Raw genomic sequence first — 7,118 nt, forward strand, 5'->3', positions numbered from 1 at the left:
GAACTCCAGCTGTTTTTTTGACACTTTCAGTTGGAAAAAATGTTTAATAGAACTATTTTATTGACTAATATTAATTTATCTGTTTTTCCTTTTTTTCTTTCGGACAGTAAGACTGTATATAGTAAGAGGAAAAATAAGTGAAGAGTGAATTGCAGCCGTTAGATTAATAAGGCAAATGAGATTTCAATTATAGGGGAGTATAATGATAGTTAGCTATATCTTGTATAGTGGTAATAGTTCTAGTTTATCTTCTTTTTTTCTTCAATGCATGTAATAAGAGAGTAAAGAAAAACTCAATTGATAGTAGTATTCGGGAAATCACTAAATTCAAACTCATGATATTGCAGTACTCACTGAGATTGAAGACCATATATCGAAGACATATTCAATCTCATATACTAGGGTTTTCGTGGGGGGGGGGGGGGGGGGGGGTAAGTATATGATCATCCCCATTCATTTACCATTTAATTATGACTGGTTAATTAGTGGCTAGTTTAAGATTATTCAAGTACGCGTGGAAATTGAGGTTAATAAAGAAACAAAAAGTAAAAGCATCCCACAAAGAATTAATTAATTCTAGGCAAGCAACTAAACCAACGGAAAACAGGCTACTACTAATTAACCCATGCAATTAATCACTCCCGCATACAAAATTTAGGAGGATTAAAGAAAGAAACTAAGAACAAGTCAAAAAATGAATACCCGTTTAATTCCATTTCTATTAAAGAAAAATAAATGCGCTTATCATCTGACTTGGTCCCTTTTTCCCGAGTTTGAAACACAAAGCAAAGCGCTTATTTCTATACATCAATTTTCTTTCATCTAAACTTTCCAACAAGAAAAAGAATTAAGTCATAAAACTATTTGACTTACACGCTATTCTTTATTTAGAACCTTCAAATAACCATCATTGGAAATACCGGTTAAAACAGGCTGATGGCCAAGAGGCCATAACTTAAAGCACTGTATTACGAATTTACATTTCAATAACCAAAAACGTAATATCATTAACATACGAAAGGGTGGTTAGTTGAATACATTTAGCAAGAAAATTATAATTTATACATAAGTCAAATATTAACTTTTTTTATGCATATATATTAAGTAGGCGTCTGGACATAAGAATTATAAAATTCGAAAATATAGTAAAAAAATTTTTCAAGTGAAAATGGTATTTGAAATTTAGAGTTGTGTTTGGACATAAATTTCAGTTTGGGTTGTTTTTAAAGTTTTGTGAGTGATTTGAGTGAAAATTCTGAAAAACAGTTTTCAAATAAAAATTAGAAATTTTATGAACAAACGATGATTTTGAAAAAAAATGAAATTGTTTTGGAAATTTTTTCCGTCAAATGTTATGTCCAAACGGGCTCTAAAGTTTTTAATACTCTTTAATAAAACTTTTTTGCTTCGCCACGGGCCCACGCTCTGATAATATTTTTTTTATTATCCACTCATCCCCTATGATCACTCTGGTAAAACTTTACCATTGGACTAGATTTTCTGATCACTCTTTTAATTAATTATTTTTTCTTTTTTTTTTTTGGGGGGGGGGGGGGGGGGGAGGGGAAATTATCAAAAATCTTTTGGGATGACTTTAAGGAGAAAGGGACGGGCACCAAAAATAATAGTAATAATAAAGGTCAAAATCAAGGCCGCATCTATGATCTAAGTTATCGCGTTGAAAGATTTAGAAAATTGACTCCGCTATTGATATATCTCAAGTTTGTTGTTTGAGGAAATGGTCAGACGTATGGAATATTTGCCAAGTCCCTTGTATCTCCAATTTGTAAGTAAACCATTAATATAATTTTTTTCTGATTATGTTTTCATGCTATATATAATTAAATACACAAATAGATTTGAGTAAATCTATGATATGAATCGGAAGTTAGGTCATTTTGTTAAGTGGCGGAGCTAGAGAGTTAAGTGCGGGTTCGACCGAATCCAATAGTTTTGGTTCGAACCATGTATTTGTTTTAAAAAATTCATTGAATATGTATAAATTATTATTTTAGAACCCAGTAACTTAAAACAATTAAAATCCTGAACACATAAGCTTGAAATTCTAGCTCCGCCTCTGATTTTGTTGGGTAAATTTCATGGGTGATCATTTAACTTTGTGTTCTTTTCACAAAAGTCACTTTTCTTTCTTTTGTTACACAAAAGTTATTTTACTTTGTTTTATTTATCACAAAAGTCACATTGGCCAGATTTTATAATACTTTTACTTGAAAAATCTATTACGTCCTTGACATTATAAATCTTCTTATTTATGTAATACCTTCTATATTATATACTATATAATATATTTTTACCTAGGTATATTACTTATAATTAAAATAACTTTAAGTTATTTTATTTATTATTTTTATAACATATCCATTCGTTTAAAATTTTTATGGCACTCAATTTGTTTAATCATATTCAAACATGAACATATTTTAAATATAAAAATTATTAAAAAAATATTTATTTTTAATGTTTATTTAAAATAATAAAAATATATTTGTTTAACAAATGATAGTTTTTTTTATAGTCAATAAAAATTTTAGAAAAAGTTTAGAAGATATTTGTGTTTAATATTAAGTTTTTTAAAGCTTTATTTGTTAATATTATTTATATGAAAGTATTAATCAGACGTGTCATTTTGCTAAATGTGGGTATTTTATTTATTAAATTAATGGGTATGGCTTGGCTGATAAATCAATGAGCTTTGGTTTTTTTAATTTTTATTAAGCATGATTAAGAACGTGGACTTGAGATTTGTTCACGGTAATATTACTGACAAATTTAATAATGCTACTTATATATCTTGAAAATTAATATTAAGAAAAAAATTAAATGTACGAATATATTATAAAAATAATAAATAAAATAATATTAAGTTATTTTAATTATAAGTAAAATACATGGGTAAAAGTATATTATATAGCATATAATATAGAAATGAGAGGATTTATAATGTCAAGGGCATAATAGACTTTTTAGGTGATAAGTTTGTAACTCTGATCAAAGTTATTATTGTGATAACTAGAGTGTAGTAAAATGATTTTTGTGTAATAAAAGAAAAAAAATAACTTTTAAGTAATAAACATAAAGTTGAATGACTTTTACGTAAAAAAAAAAAAAATAATTTTTGAGTAATAATTCATTTTGTTCACCATTGAATAAAGAGGATTTGTCCTATGATACAACCAATCCTCAAGAGGACGTCATAATTTGAACTGCATTCTACTTATATATAAGGGACAATCGAGGAGCTTCGGGTCGTGCTGTGTGTTTGCCGTCCAACAGGAATAAAATTAAAATTTTACCTACCTCTGTGTTATTTTGATTGGACGTGGGTGTATTACTACTATAGCCCTTTTAGTTATTTTTGGTTGTGAAAACCAATTTGCCCATCTTTGATATCTCATTACTTTATGTTTATGGCCTCCAAACGTGTCACTTTGCCTGCCAAGTTATCACATTATTGTGGCCCCACAAAAATGAGGTATCTACTCATTGAAGTTTCACTTTGGAGAAATAACCGTTTTTATCTTTAGATTTAGATTGTTGATAGGCTTTCTTCCTCCCAATATAATGTAAGTAATATAATTAAGGAAATTATTTATTATAAATTAAAATTATTTTAAAATATTATTTTTATAGCTATATTTTATATTTTATAGCAAAATAGGTATTTATGATATATGTTACCATTGAAACATGAAATATGTTATTTATATTTTTTCTCTCTCTTTCTTTCAATTAACACAAGATCCTCTCATATTTCTTCTTCTCTCTCTCTCTTCCTTCTCCATTTCTTTCAATTAACACACGATTCTCTCTCAAAATCCAACAAAAAATTTCTTCTTTCTCTCTCTCTTCGTTCTCTCTGTTCGTGCAGAATACCTACTTAGTTTATACATCGGATATTGCAATAGATTTGTACTGCTTAGTTTCTATGCTGGATATTGCAATGAATTCCTCTACACGTATACTGCAATATTTTTTATGCCGGAGAAGATTTAAGGGCCGGGGTTTTTGTTTGTATCCATTTTTAGTTTTAATACAATGTATACAATAATTTTGCTTGGCCGAAAAATGCCATATCCGACGAACTTTCTTCCCTTCTTTGCTATTTATAGCATGTTTGGTCAAGCTTCTCAAGAGGCCAAAAGTGCTTTTTTTTTTCTTTTCCCAAAAGCACTTTTTTCCTAACTTAGGTATTTGGCCAAGTTTTTTTTTTGGGGGAAAAGTGCTTTTGGAAAGAATCAGAAGCAGTTTGTGAGAAGCAGAAAAAAATAGCTTCTTCCCAAAAGCAGAAGCAGAAGCAGTTTGACTTTTCTTCTTACCAAAAATACCCTTAACAAAATATAGTATATATCAAAATAACCATTAAACCTAATACTTAGGATATTAATGTATAAATATTACTTATTAATTTAGGATAGCTTTCTAATATATAGTGAATTTAGGGTTGAATGCTTTTATATTTGTTGAATAATTTTTAATATACTTAACTTATATTAAACGAATTAAGTACTTTTAAATTTTATTTTTATATTTTACTTAAATAAAATAAAAAGATTTAATTATTGCCTGTAATAACAAAATTTTGAGATTATTTATTTATTTATAATATTAACTATTAAGTAAATCTATTCATGTCCTTATTCGTAATTTGATACTTAAAAGCACTTTCTTAAAAGCTTGGCCAAACACAAATTATTGCTCAAACGTGCTTTTCAGAGTAATTAGCCAAACACAAACTGATTCTCTCCAAAAGTACTTTTTTAAAAGCACTTTTGAAAAAAGTACTTCTCAAAATAAGTTGATTTCTCCAGCTTGGCCAAACATGCTATTAGTCACATACAATGAAAAAAACACATTGTATTCCGTATAAATTCACTCAAATACATTGTATTTTTGTATAAATACATTATTTTTTGCATATATTTATGTATTTCGAAGGTTTGTATTTTTTTAATACAGCTGAATACACATATATTCATGCATGAATATAGGATATAAAAATTGAAATACACTGAATACAAACATTAAAATAGAACAGAATATAAACAGTGAATACATTTAATTTTAAAATACAGTGAAATATATTAAAATAGATTGAATACAAATAGAAATACAGTGAATACAACCAATGAAGTATACTGAATACAGCAGTAATTACATGTATTAGGAATAACTAAAATGCTACTAGTACAAATTCATTTGAATACACTGAATATAAAATAGCGAATACAGTAAATACAAACATTGAACCTAATGAATGCAATAGTAAAAAAATATGGAAACACACTAAATACTAAAGTTAAATACAACAGTTATATACAACTGAAAAATTATTCTAATTAATTGGGTTGATAATGAGGCATGTAAGAATTGATTTTGTTGAGTTATATTAGGAGTGTATCGCGCTAATAGATATTATTTCCGTTATTAGACAATACCTATTTTTAAGGTGGTTGACGTTACGGTATTCATGAATACATGACGCGAATACATTTGAATACATGCGCGTACACCTGGACTGCTCTAATTTTAGGCAATTTTTGCTGTTGTATTCATGAATACATCAACGCGAATACATGCGCGTATAACTGGATTACCCTGATTTTAGGCACTTTTTGCTGTTGTATTCATGAATACATGTCACGACCCAAAATCCAACTAGTCGTGATGACACCAAACCCAACCCGCTAGGTAAGCCAATTAACCACTAACCAACTCTAATGTAATTTAACAAGACAATTAATTAAAAGAAAATATATGAAACTGATACATTTCCCAAGAACTGGTAGTACGAATCATGAGCTTCTAAGAATAGAGTATACAAACCTGGTATGAAGTAAATACATCATATGTTTGAAAAGTACATAAACAGATTTTTATGAATCTAATGCTGCCATGAACAAGAGGCAGCTACAACCGGAACGCAGGTACATCTTCTGATCGAGCTCCCAACGAACACAACAACATCAGCAGCCAACATCTGCACGCAAGGTGCATAATGTAGTATGAGTACAACTGACCCCATGTACTCAATAAGTAACAAACTTAACCTTAAGTTGAAAGTAGTGACGAGCCGGTACCAAGGTCGGGTCCACCACCAATAACCAACAACAGTTCATAACAACATAAAGTAAGTAACAAAAGAAGTAACTCAGAGATAAAATTCTCAGCTTAATCATGATTTCTGAAAATAGTTCTGCCTTCCAAGTACATCAGTGAAAAACTAAATCGTTTACTGAAGTTTCCAAAAATATGAATAAGTTTGAAAACAGTAATTTTCCCAAAAATCCTTTCAATAATGATTAAGATGTTTCATTTTCTTTACAGATAGCCAGTATAAAACCAATGCATCACTATTCCCATATGCCAACATATGTGAGAAGTCATGAATGACGTGATACCGTACATCATGAGGAAAATATATCTCTATGAATATATGTCATGTGTGCATGTCAATGCAATGCATCTCAGAGATGAACTCATATACTCACACTCTCAGAGTACTCAATATCACTTTCTCATACATTCCACTTATTATGGCCAATCACTCGGTACTGTATATGGCCAATCTGGCCCAGGGAAGATCCATCCCGGAATATACACATCAACTGATCATCAGTCACTCAGTACCAAGTAAGGCCAATCCAGCCCGTGGAGAAGATCTATCTCCAGGTACATAATGCTTCGGACAAAATTCATGTCCAGGGAAGATCCATCCCTCAATATATAACAAAAGCGCTCACTGAGGTGTGTTCAGACTCCGGAGGGGCTCTATCAGCCCAAGAACTATAATCCGCACGGATAACTCGCATGCCATAGTATCAATATCAGAATCAATCAAGCCCTCCGCCTCACTCAGTCATCATTCTCTCTCTCTCTTACGGGCTCACAATGTCATGAAACTAGTCCGAAAATGATGATATGATGTATCAATAAATAACAACAGAGACTGAGATATGATATGCATATGAATGTGTATGACTGAGTATGTAATGCAATAAAAGTAGACAACTGAACAACAAAAATGACCTCGGTGGGTCCCAGCAGGATAAACATGTAGCCTAATCATAGTTTATAGCATGAATCAAATTTTGATAACT

This window comes from Nicotiana tomentosiformis, chromosome 2 (genome assembly GCF_000390325.3).
Source record: "Nicotiana tomentosiformis chromosome 2, ASM39032v3, whole genome shotgun sequence".
Lineage (NCBI taxonomy): Eukaryota > Viridiplantae > Streptophyta > Magnoliopsida > Solanales > Solanaceae > Nicotiana > Nicotiana tomentosiformis.